The 14354-nt window shown below is 40.3% G+C and overlaps 1 protein-coding gene across 25 annotated transcripts in view; it reads right to left on the reverse strand.

The window, feature by feature from the left end:
* Nucleotides 1–14354, reverse strand: part of PHTF2 (putative homeodomain transcription factor 2) — a 202633-nt gene that overhangs the window by 49384 nt on the left and 138895 nt on the right. For all 25 annotated transcript variants that reach the window (XM_070787220.1, XM_070787218.1, XM_070787219.1 and 22 more), the window contains 2 exons: nucleotides 11898–12066; nucleotides 8202–8262 (listed from right to left, as the gene is read on the reverse strand). The gene's annotated coding sequence lies outside the window, so the exon portion shown is untranslated. The remainder of the gene's footprint in view (nucleotides 1–8201; nucleotides 8263–11897; nucleotides 12067–14354) is intronic.

Genomic DNA, 14354 nt, shown 5'->3' on the forward strand with positions numbered 1-14354 from the left:
CAGTGGTCTTGCTGATACGTTGTGAGTGTAAACCAGGTAATGCTTGAAGGGAGGGCCTGGGAATGAAGGCCTGCTCTCAGGGCAGTGTGCCTATGTCTCTCCCTCCCCACTGAAAGGGATATATATGCTCCCTCTCCACTCTGGAGCTTACTCTCAGAAGTTGGGGGAAATGTCTCTTCTTTGCAACACAGTCATAAATCTTGGCAACTGGAGACCTGAACTTAAGCTCCAAAACTTCCTATGGGTTGTCCTAAGAGGCCTTATGGTGCTTGTCAGACAGCTCTCCTGCAGCCCTAATGGCACAACAAAGGGTCCTGAGGTGGGTACACATGCCAGACCACACTGGGACTCCCCAGAATTAGGGCAGAATCAGAGTGCCCAGAATGGGGTTCAAGCCAGTTTCCTGAGTGTCGTGGGTCAGTGGGTCTCATTCAGTAGGTGTATCCTGCTTAAACATAATTTGGTGTATTCTAAGAACTTTCACAATTCAGCACAGATGCAATTTTTAACAATTATTTTTGTTAAAATAAAAAAGTCATCTCATTAACATAGCAAAGATACCCTTATGGTTCTCAGTTCAGTTCAATTTAGTCACTCAGTTGGGTCCGACTCTGCGACCCCATGAACCGCAGCACACCAGGCCTCCCTGTCTATCACCAACTCCTGGAATCCACCCAAACCCATGTCCATTGAGTCAGTGATGCCATCCAACCATCTCATCCTCTATCGTCCCCATCTCCTCCTGCCCTCAATCTTTCCCAACATCAGGGTCTTTTCAAATCAGTCAGCTCTTCGCATCAGGTGGCCAAAGTATTGGAGTTTCAGCTTCAACAACAGCCCTTCCAATGAACACCCAGGACTGATCTCCTTTAGGATTGACTGGTTGGATCTCCTTGCAGTCCAAGGGACTCTCAAGAGTCTTCTCCAACACCACAGTTCAAAAGCATCAATTTTTCTGCACTCAGCTTTCTTTATAGTCCAACTCTCACATTCATACATGACTACTGGAAAAACCATAGCCTTGACTAGACGGACCTTTGCTCACAAAGTAATGTCTCTGCTTTTTAATATGCTGCTAGGTTGGTTAAAACTTTCCTTCCAAGGAGTAAAACGTCTTTTAATTTCATGGCTGCAATCATCATCTGCAGTGATCTTGGAGCCCCCCAAAATTAAGTCAGCCACTGTTTCCACTGTTTCCCCAGTGGCTCTCAATACCTAAGAAACTCCAAAGGTTTAAGAGCTATGTGCTATGGGACTTCCCTATAAAGTTGTAGGACTCCATGTGCCAAACATAGGGGCCCCGGTTTGATCCCTGGTCAGGGAACTAGATCCACATGCCCCAACTAAAGGATCCTGTGTGCCACAACTAAAAAAATAAATAGCACAACCAAGTAAATAATTCTTTTTTATAGACCTATGTGCTGGATGAAGACCAAACATACGTTTCTTATTATAAATCACCATATCACACCAATCTAAAACACGCCTTTGTAAAACTTATTTTAGCTATTTGAGGACCTGATATTGACAGACTCAGTGTGAACTAATAATGGATGAAAGAGAAAAGGCAGTCAGTGAGAAGGGCAGTCAGGGCCACCTGGTGAGAGACTGAATATACAAAGAGACAATTACCAAACTGGGTATAAAAACAGAACTCTGACCCATAACTTGCAGCAATTTGCCCAGGAAACCAACCGTCTTATACTGTATACAATAATCAGCCCTGGAAGTCTCCTCGCAGGAGACTGGATTGCTATCTCTAATAATAATCCAAGAAGCCAAACAATAACTTTTATAATAACTTGCTCAAACTGACAAGGACTTGACTAACAACTGTTAGCTTTGCTAATTTGTATCCTCACTTCCAATTTAGGACCAGTCAGAGAAAGCCAAATACATACACCATAAAATACCCTGTTTTAGGCTTCTAGTTAGACCACCTATTGGAGAAGGCAATGGCACCCTACTCTGGTACTCTTGCCTGGAAAATCCCATGGGCAGAGGAGCCTGGTAGGCTGCAATCCATGGGGTCACTAAGAGTCAGACACGACTGAACGACTTCACTTTCACTTTCCACTTTCATGCACTGCAGAAGGAAATGGCAACCCGCTCCAGTGTTCTTGCCTGGAGAATCCCAGGGATGGGGGAGCCTGGTGAGTTGCTGTCTATGGGGTCGCAGAGAGTCAGACACGACTGAAGTGACCTTAGCTTAGCTTAGACCACCTATGGCTTCCTCATGCAAACAGCTTCCAGTCACAGCACAGCCAAGGCCTTCCCTTTTTTCCACTATAAAGCTATCCCACTTTTCTACTTGTCTTTGAGTCTCCATTAAAATGCAAGTGACAGTGGTTGACCCCCCTTGCTATATCAAAGATCTGAATTAATAGCCTTTACTTGTTCTTTATATCTATAGTATTTTTTAATGTGAAAGTGATATGTGCTCATTGCAAAAACACTTGGACAGTAAAGAAATTAATATCACACATATTTTCGTCTTCAGAGACAATTTCCAATAACTTTTTGTAGCATTTCTTCCAGCAACCCACCCATTTAAACACAAGTGAATGCCAGATTCTTGTCTCTTATTGAACTGTGAGTTTGGCTGGATCTTGTGAAAGATCAAGGCCTTATATTTAATTTCAAATGCAAATTTCTTTGCTTGAATATTCTAGAATGTAATAACCACCTGGCGTGTTGCCTTTTCATTGTGGTAGTACCAATCTAAATATAACACGTAGGTGATAAGCTAAATTCCAAAACGTAACTAAAATGACACTGTTAATCCTATTTTTTGTTGTTGTTCACTCACTCGTGTTCAACTCTTTGTGACCCTGTGGATCTTATTTGTATGAGTGCACAAATTCAGACTCTACATTTTTGTTCAATTCTTCTAGGCTTAAAAACATAGGAATGAGATTCTAAAGTGGATTGGTAGAGAGAGCTTTTTATAAAGGCTGCCGCTTCAGAAAAAAACAGAATGTCTTATATAATAAACATTCTGGCAGTGTGCATAATCCTTCACCTATGTGTTCACTCTGTGTGTTTGCACTCCCAAAGAGGCTGGAGGTGATTACTCAACTAAACATTAAATCTGATGAGGATTCTGTATTAAGAGATCATCCTCTTAGCCTTTTTATTGATCTGTACACTTTTAATACCAACTCTGACTATACATGTCTGTTACACACCAGGGTTAAAGAAAATATTCAAGTAGAAAAGATTTAAATTTGAAAAGAAGCATGAATGTGTTGGCCCAGGAAGGAAAATCATTGAGTAGGAATGCTCTGGGTGCAGCTGACTCTGTTTTTGATGTAACAAAAGTTAGTAAAAGGCTTTAGAGGAAAGATGATTTCTAAAGCATGCAGATGAACTATCTGAAAAGCAACAGGCAAAGAGGAAACTGTTCCTAAGAAGAGAATTAGGGTACCCAGAAGAAAAGTCCAAATTCTCAACAGTGCTGTAATAGCCACATGATTGTATTTCTTTTTAATTCATAAACACCTAATAAGCACAGTCTGCTTCACTTCACGACACTTTGAAGATGCAGGATGCAGGCTGCAGTCTGCCCAGCACCATTTCAGTCACTGAGCTGCCTCTGTCTTATTCCAGGTAGTTCTGATGGGATACCAATACCAATTGATCCACCACTCCCTGCCAAAGGAGTGGGCATATGACCCAGTCTGGATAACTGAGGTTCTCCTTAGCTTTGTCTAAGGTCATTGGTTGCAGACAGGCATGTGGCCCAAGTCCAGTCAATGAAAGAGTCTCCAAAGGACTGGTTTGTGACTGCTGAGAGTACATCTTTGTTTCTATCTCTGAGCTCACGAGCTCAAAGGTCCATATGAGCTTAGAGCTTCTGATGGCTATTCTGTGGCTGAATGGAGAACAAAGTAAACAGAGGTAAGTAGAGGGAATGGGCAGAAAATGGGAAGAGATAAGAAGAGGGAAGAGAACTTAGAGTGAAGCCACTATGGCAGTGATAGTGCCATAGTGATCCAAGCCAGCTCTAGCTCAGCCTGGTTTCCCAGTTACATGAGTTAATAAATGCTCTTTTGTGCTTAAGCTAGTTTGATGCAGGTTTCTGTAACTTAGACGAAGACCTAGAAAGGCTTCTGACTCCAACTTTGTAACTGCAGATAAACTATAATAAGTCCCAGAGAGATGTTGCCCAGATTGGACAGTAAGGTGAGGGAAGGTCCTCATTCTCCAGTGTGTGCCAATCAACTACCAGCATACTGAAAATAACCACAGAGTCACAAAACTAGAGATTCCTTTTCTACACCTCAGACGTGCAATCTACTGGCCTCCCCATAAGCATTGTGAACAGTAAGATCCTTTGTCATAGCGATGTAATTTCTGGACTCCAAAAGGACCCTCTCAAAATGTCTCCCTTTTAAGTCTACCATAGTGTTTTATTTTCCCTTCCTGTTTCTTTTTCCTCCTTAAAGGGAAAAAAAAAAAAAGATGGAATTTAGTTTTAGTACTGTCTCAAAAATCCTAAGGGCAGGAGGGATAAGTGGGCCTTACAAATGTCTATACAGCAGCTGAAAAGTGAAAAATCTACATTACCCTGAGTCTCTTGGGAGCTACGTGACTTAACTTTTGTTTGTTGTTGTTCTATCTGCTTACAGGTCTTCTCATGTTTATACCCATGCCCTCCTCAGCACCAGGGTTACCCAACTTGTAGGTTCAAGCAATCCACTAACTACTGTAGACATGTAGATCACATGTTCTCAGATTATTTTTGTCTCAGAATCACTTTACACTCTTGAAGTGAAAGTCCCTCTGTCGTGTCCGACTCTTTATGACCTCATGGACTACACAGTCCATAAAATTCTCCAGGCCAGAATCTGGAGTGGGTAGCCTTTCCCTCCTCCAGGGGATCTTCCCAACCCAGGGATCGAACCCAGGTCCCTCGAATTGCAGGCGGATTCTTTACCAGTTGAGCCACCAGGGAAGCCCAAGAATACTGGAGTGGGTAGCCTATCCCTTCTCCAGCAGATCTTCCCAACCCACGAATCGAACTGGGGTCTCCTGCATTGCAGGCGGATTCTTTACCAACCGAGCTACTAAGGAAGCCCTTACACTCTTAAAAATTACTGACAAATTCAAAGACTTTTTGCTTGCATGGCTTGTATCTATCATTATTTACCACATTCAAAATTAAAACAGAAAAAGTTTAAACACTTATTTGTTAATTTATTTCAAGGTCATGATAATAAATCAATTACATGTTAATCTAAATATTTTTATAAAAAACATTTTCCATAACAAACAAAAAATAGCTTAAAGTGTAGAATTGTTTTGAATCTTTGCAAATCTCTTTAATATGTGGCTTCTAGAGAATGGATGGGATTTCTGCTTCCAAAATAGACGGGAAAAACAGCAATCAGATTTACCATCCTGCATGAATCATCTAAGAAACAGGAAAAAATATATAATGGCAGATTACATGTGGAGAAAGAAAAGATCAGTAAACTTGCTATCATGATTGAAACCATACAAAATGAAACACAGAGACAAAAAGCTGAAAAAAAGTGAACAGAACACCAGTGATACTTGGGAAAACTCTAAGTAGACTCATATACATGTATTTGGAATCCCTAAAGCAGATGAGGGGCAGAAAACAATTTTAAGAAATAATGGCCAAGATTTTATTGAAATCAAATTTGATAAAATTAATAAGCCCATTAGATCTAAGAATCTTAATCAGTTCCAAGAACAGGAAACACAAACAAAGCCAAACCAAGTCACTTCAAAAACAAACTGCTTAAAACTAGTTGTCCGAAAACAAAGGCAAAATAAAGACTATTTCAGACATACAAAAGCTAAAGGAATCTGTCACCAGCAGATTTACACTAAATAAATACTAAAGGAAATCCTTCAAGGGATAGGAAATCTAGATTTACACAAAGGGATAAAACAGATCAGAACTGGTAATTATGTCAATAAATATAAATATTTTTTTATTGTTTAAATACATTTAAAAAACAGCCAATTATTCAAAGTAAAAACAACTACAATGTACTGTGGAATTTATAACATATGGAAACAAAATGTATGACACAACACGAATTTTCAGAGGGAAGAAATGAAAGTATATTATTATAGAATTCTGCTATATGTGAAGTGATATAACACCAATTGAAAGTAGAATATGGTAAGTTTAAGATGTATATTACAAACCCTAAGGCAACCACTGAAACAAAATAAATAGCTAAAAGCCAACAAAAATGATAAAAAGTATCATAAAAAATGCTCAACCCAAAAGCAGGCAGAAAAAACATAAAACAAGAAATTGATGGAACAAATAGAAAACAAATGTCAACATGGCAGACTTAAATCCAACCATATCAATAATAACATTTAATGTAGATGGTCTAAACTTCCCAATTAAAAGACAGATAGGGCTTCTCTGGTAGCTCAGTGGTAAAAGAATCCACCTGCCAGTGTAGCAGACACGGGTTTGATCCTTGATTTGGAAATATCCCACTTGCTGTGGAGCAACTAAGCCTGTGCGCCACAACTACTGAGTCTGTGCTCTGGAGTCTGGGAACCAGAACTTCTGAGCCCTCACGCTCCAACTACTGAAGCTCACACACCCTAGAACCTGTGCTCAGCAACAAGAGAAGCCACCACAGTGAGAAGCTTGCAAAGCACAACTAGAGAGAGGCCCCTGCTCGCCACAACTAGAAAGAAGTCCATGCAGCAACAAATACCCAACACAGGTGAAAATAAATTAAAAATTTTTTAAAAGAGAGATTAGGAGACTGGATAATAAAGCAAGACCTAAATACATCCCAAATGCAAAAAAACTCACTTTAAAAATGAAAATACAAACTGGCTGAAAGTAAAAGGATATGATAATATATGCCATGCTAATATTAAGCAAAAGAAAGCCAAAGTGGCTATATATTAATATCAAACAAAGTAGATCTCAGAACAGAGAATATTAATAGGGATAAAGAGGGTCATTTCATAATGATAAAGAGATCAATTTATTGTAAGTTCATAACAAGGCTAAACACATATGTATGTACCTAATAAGAGAAAATCAAAATAAATGAAGCAAAAACTGACAGAAATAAAAAGAGAACTGTTATTCTCTTGAATAACAATTATATTTGGAGGACCTCCCTAGCCGTCCAATGGCTAAGACTCTGTGCTAACAATGAAGAGGACCTGAGTTCAATCTCTGGTCAGAGAACTAGATCCCACATACTGTACCTAAGAGTTTGAATGCCACAACTAAAGACCCTGCATGCTATGATGAAGGCACAGCTGAATAAACCAATACTAAAAAAAAAATTACATTTGGCGATTTCAACACCCCTTCCTCAATCACTGATAGAGAAAGTAGAGAATTTGTAAGTAAACAGAAAACTTGAACAACACAATCAACCAATTTGACCTAATATTTATCACGCACTCTCGGCTCAGCTGGTATAGAATCTGTCTGCAATGTGGGAGACCTGGGTTCGATCCCTGGGTTGGGAAGATCCCCTGAAGAAGGGAAAGGCTACCCACTCCAGTATTTTGGCCTGGAGAATTCCATGGACGGTATGGTTCATGGGGTCGCCAAGAGTTGGACACGACTGAGCAACTTTCACTTTTCACTACCAAACAATAGCAGAATACAAGTTCAAGTGTACATAGATTATTTAAAGGTAACATCACTGGGTGGAATCTGAAACCACATTTTACATATTTTATGCTGCTACATTAAAATACATTGATCCATATTACACTTGGATGGATCTTTCACTCATTCATGAAAGATCCATTGTCTTACAGATCCATGAAAGAGTCTTGGTAATCTCCTAAATGCCCTGAACCACACTTTTCAATGGCAGATCTAGATTATTCAATCTTTTATCAACTGAGATGGAGGCAACTCCTGGGGCCTACCTGACCCTAAAGAATCTGTGACAAAGTAAGGAAGGTAATCCTCATGCTGATTTAAAGATTAGATTTGATGAGTAGTTTAGATCAGTTCAATGTCTGCAACAAATTACTGTGCTTTCCTCTTTAAATATCCTCTTGAAACAAAGTACCTAAAAGACCTGCTGTACCTCTGTACCACAGATGAGCACTCTGGGAAGCAGAGACAGGCTAAACATCACCGACAACACTCAGCTGACATATTCTGTTTGAACATATCAACAATCTTTAAGCCCTGAGGCAGGAGCAATATTACTCACAGGTGCTGTCAGCAGCTAACGAGGATCAACAGGGTCTCCAGGTATGAGAAGCGCCAGGAAACTAATAAATAAAAAAGAGAAAACAATGGTACATTATTTAGGGCACAAAATTTTCAGTTGTCAACATAGCAAACACATTTCTTCTAGCCTCTGAAATCATGAATCCACTGGCAATGTCTTCAACACTGTCTAAATGTTTCTGAGAATGAAGACCAACATTTTAATAATCACAATTCTGGTTCCCCAAGAGTAACTGGTAATAGTGGGCAGAGTTAAAAAATCCTCTTCTCAGAATCTCTGGGACTGGAACAAATATATCAGTTTTCCTAAGGGTCCACGTCATTCTAATAGCCAAGCTTGAGACGCTCATGAAGACACCACACTCTTAAGTAAACCTTATGGTCTCCCTCTGCTACTCCCTCTTTATCTTCCCCTCAGTGAGAAGCTTCGGAGAAGGCAATGGCACACCACTCCAGTACTCTTGCCTGGAAAATCCCATGGATGGAGGAGCCTGATAGGCTGCAGTCCATGGGGTCGCTAAGAGTTGGACACGACTGAGCAACTTCACTTTCACGCATTGGAGAAGGAAATGGCAACCCACTCCAGTGTTCTTGCCTGGAGAATCCCAGGGACGGGGGAGCCTGGTGGGCTGCCGTCTATGGGGTCGCACAGAATTGAACACGACTGAAGTGACTTAGCAGCAGCAGCAGTGAGAAGCTTATGTTCAAAGATCTACATTAGATGTTTGGGAAGATATAAAAGAAAGACTTTGTTTCTTATAACCTACACACACAAAGATGTTACATTCTATTATGATGGCAGAATCATGTGCCTACTTAATCTTTTAATAAGATGCTTAAAGAAGATAGAAAAAGTAAGGGCAAACTAAACAATTAGGAGTAGAGAGAGAAAATGTAAAGAAAAAAGTCTCAGAATGGTAAAGTTCAATGGGAACAGACCAAGTTATTTTAATTCTGTCCCATCTTTATTCAGATAGAGAGTAAATGGCTACTATAGGTCACCAAGGAAATCAGCCTAAAAGGAAAGATAAAAATCTAGGTTCCTGATTCTCAGAGCAAGACCTTCCTCCTATGCCACATCTCCTTCATATTCAACTGAGATGAAAAAATCTTCCATTGCAGATGAGAAAATACGATTTTCTGGATCAGCTACTGAATGACAATGTACTCTACATGGTATCGTTCTACACTGATAAGAGGAGGAGGATTCAATGCACCAATTAAACCAGTTCCTATTTCCAAGCAGGTGAAGCCCATAACTGGCTGAAGTGTCTCTAGAGTTGGGGTAGCCCCAGTTTCTAGTAACATTCAGTGTTGAATAAGACGCTTTTTGTTTCATACTTTGTGTGTGTATAACAAACTAAAATCCCACAATACAATCCAAGTGCTACCTGTTGCTTTAAATTCTGAGATGAATGAAGAGCAGATGATTAGGGACTTCACTGTAAGCCATCACATGCCCAAAGACAAATGTGACCTTCTATTTTTTTTTTTCATTTCCATATTGAGTCCAAGTGCTTTCTCCCAAAGTCTGACTTTTCATCTCTTTAACAATTTAGACTTTTTTCTAGACAGCTTCAATTTTTCTAGCTCATTTTCCAATTGGATAATTAATTTATGGAGATCATTGAATCTTTGCTTATTACCTGAAAAGGATGCTAATAAAAATAATAATGCTAATATTTAACAGTTATTGTGACATGACTGTATGTCAGGTACCAAACTAAACACGTTTCTTAAGTGGCAGGATTCTTTGGAATATCTGATGCTGGAAAAGACTTAAAAAAAAAAAAAGAGTGATGTCTTCCCCTCCACTGTTCTTTTTTTTTTTGCAGTCTTTACATTTTATTAACCATAGAAGATACTTTTTTAAAGAGTCTAATAGAGACATTAACTGTGCAAAAGCCGATGACATTTACAGTCTTAAATACAAGGACCAACACAGAAAGTTCAGTAGCTCAGTCGTGTCCGACTCTTTGTGACCCCATGAATCGCAGCACGCCAGGCCTCCCTGTCCATCACCAACTCCCGGAGCTCACCCAAACTCATGTCCATTGAGTCGGTGATGCCATCCAGCCATCTCATCCTCTGTTGTCCCCTTCTCATCCTGCCCCCAATCCCTCCCAGCATTAGAGTCTTTTCCAGTGAGTCAACTCTTCACTTGAGGTGGCCAAAGTTTTGGAGTTTCAGCTTTAGCATCAGTCCTTCCAATGAACACCCAGGACTGATCTCCTTTAGAATGGACTGGTTGGATCTCCTTGCACTCCAAGGGACTCTCAAGACTCTTCTCCAACACCACAGTTCAAAAGCATCAATTCTTCCGCGCTCAGCTTTCTTCACAGCCCAACTTTCATATCCAAACATGACCACTGGAAAAACCATAGCCTTGACTAGATGGACCTTTGTTGGCAAAGTAATGTCTCTGCTTTTCAATATGCTATCTAGGTTGGTCATAACCTTCCTTCCAAGGAGTAAGCATCTTTTAATTTCATGGCTGCAATCACCATCTGCAGTGATTTTGGAGCCCCAAAAAATAAAATTCTGACACTGTTTCCCCATCTATTTCCCATGAAGTGATGGGACCAGATGCCATGATCTTAGTTTTCTGAATGTTGAGCTTTAAGCCAACTTTTTCACTCTCCTCTTTCACTTTCATCAAGAGGCTTTTTAGTTCCTCTTCACTTTCTGCCATAAGGGTGGTGTCATCTGCATATTTAAAAAGTCCATTAATTCTACACTTAAGAGGATCATTTCTTTATGTAAACACAATCTCATTTATGTATTACACATGATATGTAGTTTAGGATCCATCTACATTATGCTTGTAACTGCATGCTGCTGCTGCTGCTGCTGCTGCTAAGTCACTTCAGTTGTGTCCGACTCTGTGTGACCCCATGGGCTGCAGCCTACCAGGCTCCTCCGTCCATGGGATTTTCCAGGCAAGAGTAATGGAGTGGACTGCCATTGCCTTCTCCTCCCCTCTACTATTCTAAGAACACAGTCTCACAAATCTATTTTGAGTTCAAGTCCCTCCCTGCAAGGGTATCATTATCTTTGGAACTTCTGAACAGAAAACAGTAGTTCTCAAGGCTCGAAGGACAACAACTCAACCAGGCTTTGGCTCAGCAGTCTCATGGATTCAGAGGATCTAGTGGAAAATGAGGGGGTGTGGATTACTGGAAGAGGGGCACATTCCCAAGACAGGCTGCAGATGTGCAATGGCCCACAGCTGTGGGGCATCTGTGGAAGGAGATGGGCACTAATAACAGAAACCCTGAAGCAGAGATGAGGACCTTGAGGCTTAGCCTGGGGTCAGGGTCGGGGAGGACCTCTGTGGGGAGCATCTCTGAGCTAGCTAGAGCATACATGCCCAATAAACACAGGACACATTGGCCAGGCAGGAGCATCAAAATGGAGGAATAGCTACCACCAGAGAATAAGGACTGGGCCAGTTCTGTATTTTCCAAGTACTAGGTGAATCCCCCCTGGGATTTTGTGTCACTCTAGGGAAGAGAGGCTCTTCCAAACATAACATACTATATTCTCAATAATCTTTTCAGTAAGTGCTCAATGCTGGATTTAGTTTGAGGACAAATAAATTGATGTTTTATTGCACAGGAGGTTGGTGGGCCAGGACTATGCCCAGTACACGGACATTTTCTAATTTTATACTCACAAGAACCACTTTAGGCTCCAGCAGCAGCAGCTCCACACCTCATTTTACAGGTGAGGCTTAGGGAGTGTAAGGAACTTGCCCAAGGCCATACACATGCTGTGAAGTATCCCAGCTCTGCCTAACTTCAGAACCCATGGTCCTCATCATAGTGCAGATGAGCTGGGCTATTCTGTAATTAAAAAAAAAAAAGAGAGAGAGATGCAATTTTGCAAATATCAATAATTATAAACTGACTCTATCATCCAAACATGGACAAAGAAACTGAAGTCAACTTAATTTTACAATACTCTTAGATACAGATTTGTGCCATGTCATTTTTTTTATGACACAAAAATTCTAGCATAGATTTAACATGGACAAAAATTTTAAATTAAAAACCTTAATTCTCAGACTGGAGCTGTTCACTAAGTACTCAAGTGAAGAATGTGGTCCCTGAGTTTGGTATTTGCCAAGTAATTACGACATGCCAGAACTGAGCTAGGCAGTCTCAATCTTTGAGGATAAAATTCAAATCCCTTAACTTCACAAAATCATCTGCTAGTGTTATCTTCCAACCCTTGTCTACAAATATCACCAGCCATACTGAACTGCCTGCATGTGACACTTACACTGGCACCTCCACAGCACGTACCCTTCACAAGCTAAACTTTGTACCTCCTAGCCTCCATGGTAAATGAAACGAGGGACTGTATTTTAATTTCTATTTCCCTAGTACCTAGTTCAGTGCCTAGCATGTGATATTCAAATACTAACCATGGAATGGATGGAAGAAAAACAGAATAAAATTGCAATTTTAAAAGCATTTGGTCTGTTTCCCATTTGCTAGAGTAGCCTCTTACTTGAATGTGTTTCCCCAGACAGTAGACTCACATTTTGAGAATCTTTCAGCACCACTAACCTGACACAGTAAATTCTGGCTGAGAGCAAGAGTAAGGGTATAAATAGAAGGCCAGAAAGCTGCCAGGTCAGTCTGCATTTCCAGGCAAAAACAAGCAAATGCATTTGCAAACATCGGGTATATATCCCAAGGGATGCAAATTGGTCACAGCCTTTGGCAACACGTCTATTTTGCTTTAAAATACACCTCTCACAAGGTTAGGAAAACCAGAAATTCCCAAATATAAATAATTGATCAAAACTTGTAAGAGAATTTGACAAAGACAACCCCAAATTCTTAAAAACCAGAGAGATTGCTAAATAACTGCATTAAGTAAATGATTACATTTGGCACAAAGAGTCAGTTTCTGCTTTAAAAGACAAAAAAGAAAGCAAGCTGCTAATTTAAATTTCAGATCATTGTTGAAAACACAGAACTGAGAAACGCAGCAGCATAAAAAGAAAGGAATAAGCAAAACTTTTAGTCCTGAGACTGTTAACTATTTTGTAGACACAGGAGACATAAATATGTTGGAAGAGTAGACAGCACTGATAGCCAAGCACTATCCTTAACGAGATAGGAGTAGAAAGATGCAGAGGGAAAGCCAATTAGGGAAGAAAAATGGCTTGAGATTATACAGTCAGTCAAATGTATGACGCTTATCCAGGTTGACAGTCATCCTTTGGTTACTTGAGGTGATGAATTTATCATAAAGATAAATGGGGGCATCTGGCCTCACGGTTCAGGACACAAGATGAAGCTACCACAGTCTGAGACCAGCTCTAATGATTCAATGGCACAGCTGGTCAAGCTATCACTCGGTCTCTCTGCCTCCAACAGCTTAGGAAGTTTCTGTTAGTTTCTTCTCCTATCTTCACTTTCACCACTGTCTCTCTACTTTAAGGCTTTTTAATTCACGGCTTCTTTTGGGACTCTGCTATCCTACCAACTCTTCCTGTTTACACTGTGCCTGATTCATTCTCGCAGCACTAACAGAAATTCTGACTGGGTCAGGAAGTAACCATGAAGGATGGAAAGCCTGTGCTGCGCAAAACTCTCATACCTGTTGGTTTCACAGGTTCCTCGAGGCCTGTAAAATGGCTGGCTGCTTTTGGGCCCAGGACTAATCACTGACCTGTTCAGCTATGGCTGAGAGAGAAAAGTGAAGAAAACCAAGCTTGACCAACTTCTTGCTTTGTTCAGATGAGGGTTGTAGCAAGCCCTTACAGGGCCATCTAGTAGACAATGGTCCCATCCAACCTATAACCAATAAATTCAATCTCATACTAAGGATCCAAGCACCTCTCATTGAAATACAAATGATTTATAATATAAAACTGCAAAGGGTAAGACTGAAGATGATGATGGGGGAGAGCAGAGGAGGTATCCTACAGGAGGGCAGCAAAAGAATCCTGAGCACTGATAGAGAGCTGGCCTCACAGAGCAATGTTTCCTTCACAGAACTGAAGAAGGTGGAAAAAGAATTCATGCATGATGATTTTTCTCTCTTTGGTAAAGTTAGAGGAATAAAATACCAATAGTTATAAGATGAGAGGGATTAGGAGCTTGATGATAACAAA

The sequence above is a fragment of the Bos indicus genome, chromosome 4 (genome assembly GCF_029378745.1).
Source record: "Bos indicus isolate NIAB-ARS_2022 breed Sahiwal x Tharparkar chromosome 4, NIAB-ARS_B.indTharparkar_mat_pri_1.0, whole genome shotgun sequence".
Classification (NCBI taxonomy): domain Eukaryota; kingdom Metazoa; phylum Chordata; class Mammalia; order Artiodactyla; family Bovidae; genus Bos; species Bos indicus.